The sequence below is a fragment of the Carassius carassius genome, chromosome 32 (assembly GCF_963082965.1).
Source record: "Carassius carassius chromosome 32, fCarCar2.1, whole genome shotgun sequence".
Taxonomy (NCBI): Eukaryota; Metazoa; Chordata; class Actinopteri; order Cypriniformes; family Cyprinidae; genus Carassius; species Carassius carassius.
In genome coordinates, this window is record NC_081786.1 from 4,229,719 (window position 1) to 4,247,161 (window position 17,443).

General features: G+C 38.3%; 1 protein-coding gene across 4 annotated transcripts in view; it reads left to right on the top strand.

Moving 5' to 3' along the window:
- Positions 1–17,443, top strand: part of LOC132112450 (neuronal PAS domain-containing protein 3) — a 312,773-nt gene that overhangs the window by 48,492 nt on the left and 246,838 nt on the right. The gene's annotated exons all lie outside the window — the stretch shown is intronic.

Sequence of the window (17,443 nt, forward strand, 5' to 3'; positions counted from 1 at the left end):
ATGTGTAACAAATGCCTCGCAGATACAAACAGGGTAAATAAAGTTTTTATGTTTTGATTAAAAGATAGTTAACACTAAACGTCAGCGAAAGCCTTTGAGCTGTGCGCGCTGAAGATGACCAGTAGAGTGAACATTTGATAGCACGTTTTTAATCAGTGGGATTCAACTCATAATTTAATGTAGAATACGCTTCGTTATTTAGACAACATAACATTAATATTAAGACTTATAGGCTATCTGCAAAAAGTGCCCGAATGCACATGAACATATCTGCGCGACTCTGAATGCGAACTCCTTTTGTGGACGCGTTCTTCACGAAACAATGTGCAGAAAAACAGCAGATAAACTCTAAAGATTCACAGCGTTTTATTATAATGGTGTTCTCATTATAATGGTATGGGTGTGACAGTCCTGTGTCAGTTTGAGTCTTGGTAAAGTTTTAAATCTCTTCTGCCAAGATGCTCCTCTGTCGGTCACGGATTCTGGAAAGTGAAACATAAATATATAGGGGTGGTTGGATTTATTCACGCACTTTCAAATATTAATTTGCCTCTTATTTTCAGATTCTTATTCACGGCTTTATCATAATAGGCTGCATATTAACTTATTGGGAGAAAACCGCAAGTTCTATGTGACATCAGACATTTGAGCTCCCCCATATAGTCAGAATGGCATAATCAATAACACCCGCGAATATTCGACTGTTAGATTGGTAGTCGAATCAGGCTCCTCAAATCGAAGCATCGAATAGTCGACTATTCGACTATTTGCAGTCACCCCTACAAATTCGCATTTAATATTTCTCTGTTAAACTCAAATTTGTACACCAAAATTAACTAACATGAAAGAAATGTAGGGACGTTCACAGTGGCAGCGATTAGTTCATTAAATGTGGCCAAGTTGCTGTAATGTTGGTTAGTCACAGGTGTTCCTACTGCAGTATGATTGCTAGTCATCGCTGCTCATTTGCATGAATCTGAATTTTGTCACATAACCAGCTTCCGTCAACTAGCTATTTGGAATATATATGACAAAAACACTGGTTTAGTGGCAATACTGTAGTCTACTGGAAATGTTCTAGTTTCAGTCTCTTTTTAGAAGTACATTCTCCTCTTTCCTCACAGTGTCCTGTGTCACCTGATAACAGGAGTCTGTCTCTCCCGTCAGCACTCTTGTTTTCCCTGGAAGCTTCCAAAACAACAGGAAATTAAACCAGCACTGTGTGCCAAGCACTTGGACTTTTCATTTCAAAACAACAATTTTACTGATATCTTTAATGAAAATCAGCAGGGTCAGCGAGATAAAGCTCCACAGAGAGACCCCTCAGAGCCAACACGCTCTAATCATCTGATTTCCAGAGTTTGGGGTGGTTTCTGGCTGAATCAGTGTTTGCCCAACATAAGTGTTTCGCCGTGACTCGAGATCGCGATCTTCAATCAAGAGCAAATTGGCAGTTTGACCGAACGTGTAGATTGGAGGACGGACGGGGCAAAATTTTAATACTTGTAGACTAATTGCGATTAGAATCACATTTGCTTTAATTCGAGCAGCGTGTGATGAAAGAGAAGCTCAGGTCCTGAGCGTGGCTGTCATTAGCTGTCTGGCCCGGTCCACAGTCTTTCCACCAGCTTCTGTTTGTCTGCGTTCTCCTGTGTTAATTTCCTCTGTGTTTTACAGTGACATTAACTGAAGGTCATCCTCTCTCTCTCTCTCTCTCTCCCTCCCTCTCTAAGAGTGCCTGATGTTCATCAGGGCCTTCAGCCAAGCCAAACTCCTATGCGTGATTCGTGCTGCGTGTTTTGTATGCCATCCAAGCAAGAACGGCACTGCTGACAAATGTTGTAATGAGTCTCGTCCTGGCATCAGTCTGGCCACCTGAGTGAAAGGCGCTGCACTCATCTGGTCTCGTACATCCCTCTTCCTGTTGCACTAATGCTGGTTCACTAGGAAAAATAGATCTTAATGAACACAAGATGTATTTCTGAGTGACAGGATTTGCAACAGGAAAACAATTTTTTAGTTAATCTGCAATTGATTTGATTGTTAAAAAAGGGGTTGTGTGTTCTAGGGTTGTGCGCCATTAATTGAATTAAGTTAGAATGTCTTTTAAATTCCAATTCTTGAATTGAGTTAGCAAACAGGAAGCAGATTCGCTGCTCAGATTTTAATGCAAGGAAGTAGAACTTAAAATGGTTTAAAAGAAACTAAAATATATGTAACACAAACTTTGAATGTTGGTCCAAAAAAGCATGGTTAAAAAAAGGTAAAAGGTTGATTTGGATGGATGGATGGATTGGTAGATGGATGAAAGGATAGATGGGTGGATAGATGGATAAATGGGTGGATGGATGGATCAGTGGGTGGCTGGATGGATGGATGTGTATATTAATGGATGGATGGATGAGTTTGGTAGATGGATGAATGTATGGATGGATAGATGTGTAGATGATGGCTGAGTTGGTAGATAGATGGTGGATGGATGGATAAATAGGTGTGTGGGTAGATGGAAGGACAGATGGGTGGATGATTGGGTTGGTAGATGGATGAATAGATGGATGCATAGTAGGGCTGCACGATATTGGGAAAAAATGACTTTGCGATATTTAATTTTTCTGCGATATATATTGCAATATGAAATCTAATTGAATTTTTTCTTACAAACAAAAATGGGGTGAGCACACTTACATTCTCATTTTAAATGATTTAAACACCGACACCATCGTGTCAATTGATTAATATGCGCGAGGGAGAGAGAGCAAGACAGTGCTCATGTTGTTTGAAGACGGTGAGCATGCGGCCGGGATCGCCTGCTCTCTCTCTCTCTCTCTCTCTCTCTCTCTCTCTCTGTCTCTCTCGCGCTCGCTCTCTCTCTCGCTCGCGCTCGCTCTCTCTCTCGCTCGTGCGCGCTCTCTCTCTCGCTCTCTGTTTCTCTCTCGCTCTCTCTTGCGCTGTCTCTCTCTTGCGCGTGCTCTCTCTGCCCTGTTAAACTGACAGGACTTAAAAACGCATGAACACGCATGAACACATGAAACACACGCATGAACTCATGAAACACACGCATGAACACATGAAACACACGCATGAACACATGCAAATGAAAAACTTTCACTCTATGATGGTTAAGCTGTGCAATTAATCCGCGAATCACATTCGTCAAGGGCCGGGGAGCAGCTGGCCCATACAGTTAATGAATAACGGATCAACTACGACAGCCTACATCGCACATCCTGCGATGTGACTATCGTGGATTCATACATCGCCATATCGATGCTTAAACGACACATCGTGCAGCCCTAATGCATAGATGTATGGATAGATAGTTCACATTTTTTTATATTTAATAATAATAAAAAAAGATTAATTGCATTATCTGTGTAATTATAATTCAGTAAATTCCCCTTACTGTTATTCCAATGTAAATTCAAATTCACTTTCCTTGGGGGTGTGGCCAATTCAATTCAAATTTCAGCTTGGAGTCTTATCTTTGTCTTCCACGTTTAATTGTTTCAAACAAGAAAATGAGAGTATGCTGTAACTCAGAGTTTCAGGCATGTCCTGTTGTATGTGACCTCTTTTCCATTTCGCCAAAATGGATCTAGCCAAAATAGAGCAGCACTGCCAGAGTCCAGCTTCCCTGATATTTTTTATTTTATTTTCCAGAGCCCTTCCACTCTGACGCGCGCACGACTCGGCTCGGCCCGGCATGGCTCGCTCTGTCTACATGCCAGTGCTTTCCGCAGCCAGCAAACCATTACATGGGGAGCCCTGCCAAAGTTTTAAATACCAGAAAATAACACCATTTACCACATGCAGGGCAATTATTTCTGTGAAAAATTACCCAGGGGTTTTTATTTGTGATAAACCCCCCTTTCTTAACAGAGAAAGACGATGCATAACCGGCTCTTTCAGGTCCACGCAAATTTCCTCATTAATATTTATGGCCTGCTTTGCAAAGAAACAGTGATAAGCACTGAATGAATATTAAGTTTGACTTTATTTAAAAAAACGCATTAAAAATATTCACTAAATTAAAGAAAGAAAGAGGGCAAAAACCTTTAAAGAAAGGTAAAGAAAATCAGGAACTTCTTTGTGAAGAGGTTAAAAAGTTCATTTTGCACAGGGGGAGGAGAGAAGCTGACTTGCAGACCCAGTGAAAGACACAAACTCTCGGTGAAGTCAGCGGCAAAGCAATAAAAATGTATCTTCCAGTAGGTGCCCGCATGGCCTTGCCGTCATCTCGAGGCCAAGTCGTCTGCTCTTTGTTTTGGCAGATCAATGCAGTCCATTTACCATTTTCATGCTATAAATATGAATTAATACAGTGTACGTCTTCATACAAGAAAGCACAGGGTTGTTACTTCCAGTATGATGAGATATCTTACTAACATCCTCCAAAACTCATGCATTTCACTTGAGTATTGTGATATGAAATAAAGTTTGTTTATCCTTCTAAATAGGGCTGCACGATTTGTTTATTTTGTATAATAAACCTGTTTTAAAATATTTTAATTGAGGAGAAAATCTTTTGTTATCCTTGCAGTGTGTCAGTTAGCCTATGTGGTAATTATTGCTGGGCAAATTTATTTTTATCTTAATTTAATAATAAAAGTAACTTCATAATAATAATAGGCGTTATAAAATTAGAATGCAACAGGCCTACATTACATTTTTTTATATTGCTAATAATTGATGTTTTTAACAATATCTCTGGCTGTCGTCGATACAAGATCATGGTCTTTCGATGCAACCAAGCTAGGTGGGGCTATCGCAGGGCCATCCGCTACACCAATGGCCCAAAACATTGCCTGTTTAGTCATTTTGGCTGTCTTGTTGAGCACAGTGGCACTGAGAAAATTATATTTTACACACTTTAAGCTCTTTTATTTTCCAAATGTAATGGGATTAGTCCAACAAATTGTTCGGTTTGTAATGTGTTGTATAGAACCGAAAAACCTTTTACTGGACGATTCAATACCAGCATGTGTTTTGTTACACCCCAAATAATAATATATATCATATATATAGGCAGATAATGAGCAGCTCGTGTGTAGATGAAAACAGTGCCATGCTTCACTATGTATCACGCATTGCATACATTTTTTTAAATTGCAGTCAAATTGAGATTTGATAATAGTGCTAAGCCATATTGCATTTTTTCTCTGATTAATCATGCAGGCTTTTTCCGTTCACTGAAAGCTTAGCATGTTTTATTTGAGCACTTTGAGAGTGTTAGTTTTTGACCATTCTTTTTTTTTTTTGAGCAGTTCAAGAGATTTCAACTGCAGTGACATTTATATCTATTGGCTCTAGTCCTGTTGAAAGCATCATGACAACTCAGAGATTGGTTAGCTGCTGGTTTGGACATGTAGTGAAGAACATTACTTGTGTGCCTCAAATGTGACATTGCAGCTAATGTTTTGTGACACTAGTTGGAACATTGTATCTGTGGAGGAAATAATCAGTCAGACAGAATAGTGCATGATATAGATGAGTGTATGGCTTGTAGAGAGTTTCAGTCTCTCTTCATGGCATGAAGCTGGTCTCATCAGGTCATGTGGTCCTATACGGATGCAGAATGCATGCACTTTTGATTAAATCATTTAGCAGAAAGTTTTTATGCAAAGTGATTTATGCTCAGTTTTTACATTTTATGTGCACTTGAACATACAGCCTTTTTGTTTTCCAGAAGTCCAGTTCTCAGGTACACCAGCTGTCCATGATTATCTAAAGAGAGTTGAACAATGTCTGATCAGTTCCTGCCATGACTCTGGGGTGAATGTGTGGATGAACGCAGCAGTATTTGTGTTGTGAGATGGATCCTGTGGTGCAGGCCGGGTTGAGGATCAGGGGGCTCCCCTGTGAGATGGTAGGATAGCGCCGGATTCTCGCTGCGTCTCCGCCCTCCAGATCTCTCTTCAGGCTTTACGCCACTGCTCATTAACTTTCATTATAAAACAGAACAGGCATGTGGGGTTTATACTGACTCCAGCGTGTAGTTAGAAGAGTTAAACCCTGCTGTACGGCCTTTATTTGTGAGCGGAGGCTGTCCTGCGGTTTCCTGTAGTAACTGTACTTGAACAGCTTGTGTTGCCTTGAGTTCAGCGTGTTGAACTGTGAGTGTACGGCATCTTCTGCTTCTTTCTTCTGTCTTCAGCTCTACTGCTGTCATAGCATAGTGTTCCTGGAGCTCAAACAGAAGAACTGGTGATTGGTTGATAGAGCAATTTATTTATTGCAATGCTTTCCAATAACTTTAATTCAAGATCAGTCAATATATCAATCATTCTATCATTCGTTCTGCCATCCATCCATCCATCCATCCATCAATTTGATCATTCTGTCTATTGTTTTTTTCTACCATTCTATCATTCTATCTAGTGTTCTGTCATTCTTTCTACTATTCTAGCTATCATTCTATCATGTATCAATCTACCTTTCAAACATTCTATCAATCTTCAATCTTTTAAACTTTTAAAAACTTTTTTTAAACTAAACTTAAAAAAAAGGGTTTTGTGAAGAAAACATTCAAAGTTCGTCTGGGAAAAAGCGATATTCATTTGAAGGTCACCCCTAGAGGTTGTTTAGCAGTACTGCACAAGCTTCTCAAACAGTGGCCCCTGTATTCGCGTTCTCACGTAGAGCATCTGTCTAACAAACCAGGCCTCTTGTCCACTGTCCATTGGAGATAATATCTAAGAAGCCGTGAGCAATCGTGCCCTGTTTTTTGGAGTTAAGATGTTTAATCGTCCGGCCCTCCATTTGCCGCAGTCTCTCCGAACCGGCTGTCAAGAATAACACCAGCCTATCTCATCAGGATGTCAGCGCCGTGAGATGCCGGGGCCGGATCGCCCTCCTCTTTGTGTCTTGGGCCCAGCTCTGCTGCAAACACAGAAGTCCTGTGGGAAGGTACGAGCGTGGCGGCTGGGTCCCATTAGAGCCCCGCTCCACCCCGCACCAGAGGGAGAGCAGCGCCTGCCAAGCACAGGAGCTTTTCCTCGCTATCAGCTGGAAGTAGCGCACAGCCGCTAATTGATTGCAGCTGTGCCGTTTAGTGGTTAAAACATGATTTGAGGTGTCAAAGATCAAACATGCAGAGGTTTTGTTAATAGCCCAAAGGGTGTGTGTTTGTGCATAACTGTGTGAGGGAGTTACATAATTGAGAGGAAATGAGGTTTCAGAAAGTGTGTGTGTGATGAAAGTCTATCAGGCATTAGCAGAGTAAGTTGAGCAGAGTAAGGATGTCAGGTGAGTTTTGTTTTCGCATGATCCAGCGTCTTGTTTTGCAGCAAGCTAGCAAAATATGGTATATTATCAAAGCAGCTGTCAGCTTCGCGGATCCACCATGTTTGCATACGTTCCTGCCCAGGGCTTCACACTGTCTTCTCTCGCTCTTTCCGTCTAAATCCTCTCTGCTTCTTTTTCCCACACCGTAATCCACAATTAAGGTGGAATTTCAGACTATGTGGCTAACTCTAGTCTGTTTAGCATATTTTGAAGAACGTAGCTACTAGCTCTGCAGAAGAAGCGGGTGGAAATGACCGACCCTGGATGAATTATTGGTGGCAGGTTTCTTGAAAGCGTTGTCAACAGAATGAACAGCTAGACCTGCTGTAGAGCTTCTGGCTGCTTGTTTTCTGCTGAGCCAGATCTGCTGGCGTTATCTGAAAAGAATGTAGAACAAAATGCATGTAAACCCCTAACTATTTAGCGTCAGCACTTCATTTTACATTTGCCTCGCAGTGATTTGAATGAGATGCCTAATGTCTCAAAGCTTCAGAATTTGTATTTTTCTGATGGCGCTTCATCAAGATGGCCAAATTAAGGGTTTGAATGAAATCGACCGCCTACATAGTCAAAATAATGTAAAAGACTTTCAAATCATTTTGTCTGGCAGACTAAAGTCTTTACTTTAGATGAGATGAAAACCATTATGGTTTAAATCACAGTTACAAATAGACAGTTTGAAATAGTTAATTGAATAATAGCTCATTTAATTTAATTAATTAAAAAAAAAATATGGATCAGAATGCACAATATGCAATTAGTCTTTAAACAGAATTTAAATGAACAATTAAAAATGAATATTACTAGCTTGAAATGGTTGGTCATTAAATTTTTTATTGAGCTGCATGACAGGACAAAGTGTTTGTTTTTAGCTAATATTAGCAAATTGGCATGAAATCATGTAAATTTCTATTTAATTTTATTATGTTATTTTTAAAAAATATAAAGTAAATAAATATATTTATATACATTTTTCTTTATAGTAGCCTGTTACCAAGCATTTCTATTTTTAATTGTGGTTTGAGCCTTCATTTTTGTTGAAAGTGTTTAGTTGAGGTTGTTGTGTAAAGTTGACGGTTCTCTGTTCTCGTTTGTAGCGTCTCACAGAATGCTTCCACAACAACAGTGACTTGTTCAAGCTTGTTAGCTTGTCATTTAAACATTGCAAGGCGTCTTCTCCCCTAATAAGCATCCTACCTATCAGGGAAATATGATTTTTGAGCACGATAACGCCTTGTCGCTTTTGGAGGGAAAACACACAGTATATGCATAAATATATGAATGAAGGAGTGGTTTTGCCTGGCTTGTCTCAGATATTTCCAGGTGAAACCATCTATCCTAGATTGACATGCATAAACACAGTAATGCATAAATACATACGTAATATATGGAAAAACATTCCCAGATGTTTTACTTTATGTTGGCAAAGACTTTCCCTACTCTGTAATCATTGGCAGCAAAATGACAACTCCTGCAATTGGCGTGAGATGTTTGCCCTCAAATATTCGCACAAAGCAGGAGAAGATGATCCTCTAATTGGTACAGCAGCCATTTGGCTGAGCTCCAGTCTATCAATTACTCGCACAGCTTTTCTGAAGTAATTGAGTGTAATTGCGATTCTTTTGCTCTTATTAATAGGATGCAGATGCCGCAGTGGGTAACACAATGCCGGCGACTGCGACGGCCAGCCGTTTGGAAGTTATTTCAAAGACGAAAGTGAATGCAGACTCCCTCTGTGCAGACCTCCATTGCTCTCTTGCCGTTCCTTTCAAGCGCTCTCTTTCTCTACCCGTATCTCTCTCTCTCTCTCTCTCTCCCGCGGTGACTGACAGTCTCTCTGATGCACTCCCTCCAGTTTTATCGCACAGCAAATCAAATATGACAGCGAGGACTGTAGACATAATGGGAAATGTTAGGCGGGACCGCTACTGTACACACACAAATAGCCAGAGGTTTAATTGAACAGCGCTGGCCATGACCTGAACTCCTCCAGAAGCCTGCAGGGTGTGCTACGAGTCGTACTTCACTCTTTCATTTAGCTTCAGATGTGCTAAATAGAGAAACATGTGAAAAAAGCAATAAAACAGACAAAAAGGAAGAGCCGTGACCAATCACGAGCAGAGTCAGCGCTTTAAGTTTAATTAATTAAATGCTAAGCTCCGTTGCGCACGAAGTGGCAGCGAATCAGATGGCGTCTTCCTGAGGGGTGTGATTTTTGCTATGTTAGCTGCGGCTGATGGAGTTGGGTTTGAGAGCTGTCTGGTCACATCGCCACACCGCTGTCTTTTTTGAATAATGGCACTGATCATTTGAGGCACTCCAGTGAAAGAGAGGCGTTGATGCTGAGTAAATAGGCTGATTGGGGAGAGATGAAGGTCAGTCCCGCTGCAGGTGACAAAACAGTGAATCACAGCCACCCGCTCTGCTCTATCCATCATTTCGTTCCTTCCTTTTATCCCCTTTCTCTCTTCACAACATCCGGTTCCCCTCTCATACCCCCAAGGAACTTAAAAAGAACACAAATGAATCTCACTATGAGATGTGTTTATTTTTTTCCTGAAGTGATCGTATAAGCCGTCCCGTGAAGTGTTTTCATCATTTGCAAAGCAGAGTTCGCCTTTAAAGTCGACATGAAATCAGACTCTGTTTACTTTGTGAAAACCAAAGTTGTGTTCAGAGGTAAAAGGTTTGGGGCTGTTAAGATTTTTTTTTCTCTTTTGCTCACCAAGGCTGCATTTATTTGATCAAAAATACAGTAAAAGCAGTAATATTTGTGAAATATTATAACAAATATAAAATAACTTTTCTATTCGATTATATTTTAAAATGTAATTTATTCCTGTGTCTTCAGTGTCACACAATCTTTCAGAAATCATTCTAATATACTGATTTCCTCGTATTATTATCCATGTTGAAAACAGCTGTGTTGCTTCATATTTTTGTGTGTTTTCCAGGATTCTTTCGTGAATGGAAAGTTTAAAAACCAGTGAATTAAAAATTAATATATTTTTATATTACATCAGCACTGTACAATTTCAGTTCTGTCACTTTTAATGAATCAATTTGAATGCATCCTTGCTGAATAAAAGTATTGTTTATAGTATTTATTAGAGAAATAGCAATGTCCAATTCTTAAACAAAGCATTATTTTGATTTTGAATCTTCTCGGAGATCAAGTGAACTTCCCTGGTTACACTCAATGTTTCAGTAACAGTGTTTAACAGCTTGCTGAAGGGGAAAATTATCAGTAAATAATGAGTTACATTTTCAAATGGAGGAATATTTTCAGATTTTTTAATTGTAAATTGTCATAATATGGATGTTAAATCGATATTATGTTGACTTTGAAAAGTGAGTTCAGTTTTGCCAGCACTAAATACTCTCATCAGAGATGAGGTTGTTTATTTAAATGCTCTGTCCCACCAAATGGATGGAGTTGGACTTCCTGTGAAGGGTGGTTTCCATCCTCCCAGCTCGGCTTGTGCTGGAAACTGCAGTTGGCCTTAAGGAACAAGTGTGGGATGATAAAGTAAGAGCTGTAGTTGTGAATAAATTGGCATCATTAGTGTCTCACTCAAGTTCATGACATCAGAGATGTTACCCGTTATAGCCTACAGGAGAGAGTCAATCTAGACGCCTGCTGAGGGTACGTTGTTCACAGCACACACCCACCCACACTGTGAGGAGCTGCGAGACTCTCTCTACACACACACACACACACACACACACATGCTCTGAATCATTCAGATTTCTCCTCTGGCACTTTCAGCAAAGCATATGCGTGAGTGCCATTCACCTAATGTGAACTGAAACACTGGCTGGGATTTGATTCGGCGTGCTGAAAGCTCAAGCTCTCTTTAGCGGAGTGTTGGCGCGGGGCCGACCGCAGCTTTGAGGCCCGGGGTTACAGAGGAACACAGACTTATAGAGCCACAGTTATCAATGGGCTCATAATGACTTATCCTTGGCATTAGCTGGGAAAATATGGGACTATTATACAAATATTTTTTCAAGAAATAAAATCAGAGAAGAAAGACTGTGGAGGTTATTACTCATTAGCCGGCCCACACGGAATCTGCAGCCGCTGATTTCCTCATCAGAACGCCTGTCTGTCACACCCTTTCCTTGCTTGGTATTTGTACTTGTTTGTTGCTACTTTCAGCTATGTTTAACATGTTTGACCACACTAAAGTTTCCCCCTAAAATAAGCATCAGAAAACATCTGCAGATTCTGTCGACCTGCTCTTTAAGGAGAATTAAATGAGATTGTCATTTGAGGTTTTGATTCCTTGTAACAGTTCGGTTTCCTTAAAGATTCCATCAACTGTTCTTCTAAGAGTAATTTAGTTTGTAAATTAATGTGCACCCAGCAAGGACAACCGTATTATATATATTTTTTTTCTCATATTCCAAACAGAATTCAGAACTCTCAATTCAGCTCATTTCTTTTCCTATGGTGCTGTAGATTCTGTAGCAAATGCTGTCATTGATGTTTATATTACAGTGTGAGTATTAAAGCAAGAACTGTTAGTGGACATCTGGAAAATAGTTGTTTTTTGACGTTCAAAAAAATGTAAATATATATATATTCTAATTTAAACTAATATTTTATTATTTAGTAAAGTGTATATATATATATATATATATATATATATATATATATATATATACATACACACACACACACACACACACACACTCACACACATGTATAATAGTGCTGTCTAATGATTAATTGTGATTAATCGCATCCAAAATAAGTTTTTTATTTACATAATATTTGTGTGTGTACTGTGTATATTTATTATGTATACATAAACACACTCATACAGTATGTATTTTGAAAATGCTTTTTTATATTTACATTTTTATATTATATATAAATTAATAATTTATATTATATATAAATATATTTAACATACAAATATAACATATTTTTCTTAAATATTTACCAGCATGTGTGTGTGTATTTATATATACATAATAAATCTACACAGTACACACACATATATTATGTAAACTTGATGCGAATAATCACAATTAATCGTTTTACAGCACTAATATATATCTGTAATAAATATATTTTAAATCTATTCCATTTCCAAAAACTAAAATGTGTTATTTTATCTTATTTATTATCTTATTATTAGTTAACTCCTATTACTCAAAATAATACATTTATGTATTCGCTATAATTCTTTTTTAAACCTGACAGACTTATTTGATGCAGAATGTCTAAGCTATTTTTTATTATTTTTTTCTGTAAAGTGAAAGTGGCCTGACTGTCTAGCAAAATTTTCAGTAAGCAGCAACTTAAATGTGAGTCTGTTCCTCACACAAAGCTATCAGAGGATGGGATATAATGCACAGGCAAATGGACAACTTTTATTATGCTTTTTTGTCCTTTATGGATCTTGGTCACAATCAACTTTCAAGAAAGCAACTGATAAGCATCATGAAAACCAGCTGAGTTTAGAACAACGTGATGACCATTAAATAATGACCGATTTCATTTTGGGTGACCTGTTCCTTTAAGAGCTGGAACAAGCAGAATGCCGCTTTGTCCCTGTATTTCTGAGCATGAATGTATGTGTGTGCGCTCAACAGATATGATGGCAGTCTTGTCCTTGTACCGCAGTGAATATCTCAGTCTCTCTGCTGGTTTGATGTGGTGCAGCAGACGGCTCTTAATAATTTATTTGCGTAGCAGCACTTGAACAGTGATGCTGTCTTTCTCTTTCTCTCTCACACACACACACACACATGCAGGTCAGGTGTGTATCCCCACACTTCTTCACCACAACTCAAACACACGCACAAGTTTCTTCATCACATATGTTAGTAAAAATAGATGACAGTGTCTTCTTGTAGCCTGTCGGTTTGTTAAGGTTTTCTTTATGTGACAGCTCAAACAGGATCTATAGAAACTTCAGTTTGGTCCGTTTAGTTTCTGTTTTACATCCCGAGACATCAAGTACTACTGTACGGCCAATGAATATATATCATCCTAATAAAATCGAAATATATATTTACGATAAATAAACATATATTCTGAATATATTCAGATTCCCAAACCAAAAATGAAAATGGTAGTTTATTTGTCATGTCTTTTGAAACCTTTAAAAATATCTAAATTTGTATTATTATATATTCATAGCATTTTTTTTTATATTGCAATACAGCCTACATTTCAACAAAATCAACAAGCTGGTATGTTGCAGTGTCATTGTAGTATTATTTATATGCTATTTTAGTATATGTTGTTTTATATTTTCAGATTTATTTTATCTTTGTAAGTTTAAGTTTCAGTGATTGTTATGTACATTTGTATTAGAATTTGGGTTTTTAAACCTCTATATACCTTACATTTTTATATACGTGTAATTTAATTTAGTTTTAGTTATTGTAGTACTCAAACATTATTTCAGTTGTAAAAGTTTTTTATCTAATATTAATTAAGAATTTTTTTTATACATTTAATTTGACTTTTAGTTAACAGAAACAACATTGGTAGGCTGTATGGATATTTGGTTAATATGTAATCTTATAATTTTATTTGTAACATTTCTTTTAATGTTATGCATTAAGCTATATCTGTATTCTCAAATCCGCTAGGTTGCAAACAGCTTGTCTTTTCAATGGTTTCTGCTGTGTATTCTTGTGTGTCAGTTTTATGTCCGTCTTGTCCCTTTTCTCCATGAGCGTCAGGTTAACTCTGCGGTCAGAGCCATCGGCCCCTGTGCTCTAGATTTATTGTCTCTGTGATGGTAGCTGGGTTGTGGTCAGCATGTTCACGGGGGAACCATGGATGACTTGTGCGTTATTGTAATGGACTCTTGCATGGGAGAATTAACCTGTAAATGTCACTCACCCCACTCCAGCAGATGACATCGATAAAAGCCCCCGTAAATCACACTGGGCGGCCCCTACGCCCAATCCAGCAGTCAATATCGCAGCCAAATAAACATGCCAGAGGGCCGTAGTACTCTGAGATGAGTGTTGATGCCATTGATGAGACTCACACAGTTCAGTAGCTGTGTATCACCATCAGTGTGTGTACTGTACATACTTCCACAATCAACTAGTTAGTGATCTTTTAGTCTTATTTACATGCTGTTGTAGTTTTTATTAATGTTTAGTTTTTTTGTTCCGTTTTCATTTTTTAATCTAAATTTAGTTATGTGCACTTTTATTAGCACTTCAACTTCTTAAGCTTCTACCTTCCTTAAATTTAGTTAAATTTCAGTTATTCAGTAATTGTAGTACATTTAACAATTTTCTTGTTGTTGTTTTATTTCAACGGTATTTTAATGACGGAAACTAGTTTTAGTTGTAGTTCTTGTTTTATGTTGAGTTTTATTTTAATTACTAGAAATGATTTTTGACTAAATGTAGACAACATTTGAATCAAAAACTGAAAAAGCAAAAAGCTCCTGCGATTTTGATTTAATTGCTAATTTCAAACTGTACTTGAGTCCACATGAACTGTATCTCAGACCAGCGTTGGTTAGGAAAAGTTAGCGTTTGAAAACTACTCCGCAGGAGAATTTGACAAGAAGTGACAGTGATGTATGCTTTAGTTTTTGACTCTTTTTGCAGCTGTGGTTGTACTACAAACGCTCGTACTTTTAGTTCATGCAGTGGTATATTTTCAGCTCTTTCCATATAGTTCCTTGTATTTAATTTTTTCGCCCAGGATTGGGGTTTGATTTCTCAGCATATTCTGCCTTCTGTCTCTTCTTAGTCTCTCCGGATTGTTCCGTTTACGCAGCTGAGGGAAAATAAGGGGTTATTTTGCGGGGTTATGACAGGTGTGTGGAGCGTTCCTGTGTTTGATGGACACGCTCCTCGTTTTGTGTGGATTGAAGGTCCCTGTGATGCAGCACAGGTCTGCAGTACCTCTGTCCAGGCCTTCTGTGAATGTGTGTGTATTTTTTGTGAACACTGCTGGAATACCAGAGACAGAAGAATATCCTTTCCCTCAACAGCGCTTCTCATCTCTTCTCTAGTCGTGGTCTCTCTCAGTCTGCCAGCCCTTTGGCACGGACCGCTCTGTTCTGACATGGTTCCATCCTGTTGGATAATAATCCTCAGATGCTACTGCAAACCCACAGAGCAGATCTTCAGCACTCTGAGGCCTGTATTACATCGCTTGTGCTGTTGACTTTATGAACGCCTGGGCCAAACCGGCAGGAGAGTGTATCCTGCAAAAGCTCCTCTCTCTCCAGCCTGCATGAGCGTCAGGGATTTAGCATCTGATGGAAATCAGAAACCACATTAGGATTAATGGTAGTGTTATTTCGGTACTATTTACTGTATATAGCCTACTATTCTGAATTAAATTCCTTTTTTTTTAAGTTTAATTTGAAATATTTAATTAGTTTATTTTCTTTTGTGATGTGTAAATGCATTTATTTATTAATTTGTTTTTGGTATTTAAACTTAATTTCAGTTTTTCAGTTTATCTCAGTTTATTTACTTGAAAATAATTTATATTTATTATATAATATATTTATTATATTATATAATAATTTATTATATTCAGCTTCCAAGGCAACATTAAAAAAATTCAATCTAATATTTATATTTTATTTTTAACAAAAATTTTTTTTTTTTTTTTAAGAAGTTTTAGTTAACAGTAACAACGCTGGTACAGTATGTGATTGATGTCGAGAAGTTGTTGTTTGTTGCAGTTTCTTGTGAATTAGCCTTTAGGTCAGTGTTGCACAAATTGATTTATCTTACAATATCGCTTTATTATATTATTTGATATAATGAACATGACTTTTAAATAATATGTACAATCATATTAAATAACTGGCAAATTAAAGTTTGTATCGGGCAACTGTGACTTTTTTCAGACTTTAGTTGTACAAGTTTATATTTTGAAATTTTCAGTTCATACAGTATCAGAAAAAAAAAATCACTGTGCCAAAACAGCAGGAGAACCTATCCAGCATCTCTCTCCAGCTTGTAGGATTGTCAAGGAGTCACTCAGGACCAGGATTTAGCGTGCACAGAAAGTCTGACGCGATTGAGACGGCGTCAGGGTCAGTGGTGCTGTTTTGTACATGCACCCGGAGCAGGCCTGCTTACAAAACTGACACATTTTCAATCATATCGGCGATTCCCTGGAAATCACAGAAAGGCCACGTCGGAGCATTTTATAGAGCACAATGCACCAGATGGGGATTAGTTTTCCCAACATGCGGGGAAAAAAGGTATTTTTTTAAAAGCGAGTGCGTAGTGTAGGGGCAATATAGTCGGCTGTGAAAAATGGACCAAATCTTCCGCCGCTGTCTGCAATATACAGTGCCTTAACGGCCATGAAACAAAATCAAAATGGGCCTACATTGGGCCGTGGAGACACTGTGCTTTATTTGTAGGTGAGTGTGTGTGTGTGTCGGAGCGTTGCATGTGTAGGTGTTTTCATTCAGCTGGCGGTAGAATGGCGACACTCTCCATACCTGCAGGGAATTTATTGTGCTAAATGAATTGTGGCCCGTAGAAGTTTGTAAATTGCAAGGCATCAATCTAGAGGAGATATAGAGAGAGAGGAGCGCGGCCGCGTTCACCCCGTCTGATATCAATCCTTTACCGTTAAAACCTCGCCTTTCAATTCCTCCCCATTCATCCTGCAGCAACCTCCGGTGTTTAACAGGGATCATGAAGAGCCCTTAACAAATAAAAGCTCTTTAGCATTTGAGTGCCGCAGATAAATGCGTGAACGAGGCTGTTTATGCCGAGCAATTAGAACGCCAGCCGTTATCTGTAGTGCATCACGCCCCAGACGAGCCAATCGCATTGCCCGAATCAAGAGCCTGGAATATTTGTTAATGTTAAACTACTGTTTTGAAAAATACATGTTTAATATCAGTCAGTAAACATTCTAGAGTCTGGCAATGATTGAGTAAGGCGGAGCTACAGCGTGTAATTCAGAACTCAAACTGCTTTCTCAAGTATCAACTTTATCTGCATTTCAAAATTAAATGAAAATATGCTTTGTGGTGTAAATATATTTTTATACTGGTTACTAACAGCAGAAAACATCAAAAGAAAATAGATTTCTGATTAATTTAATTTCACATTGCATGTAATGCCATTTTTCATTATTATCCGAGACCATTATTTTTACATTACAACAAATGTCATTTTCATA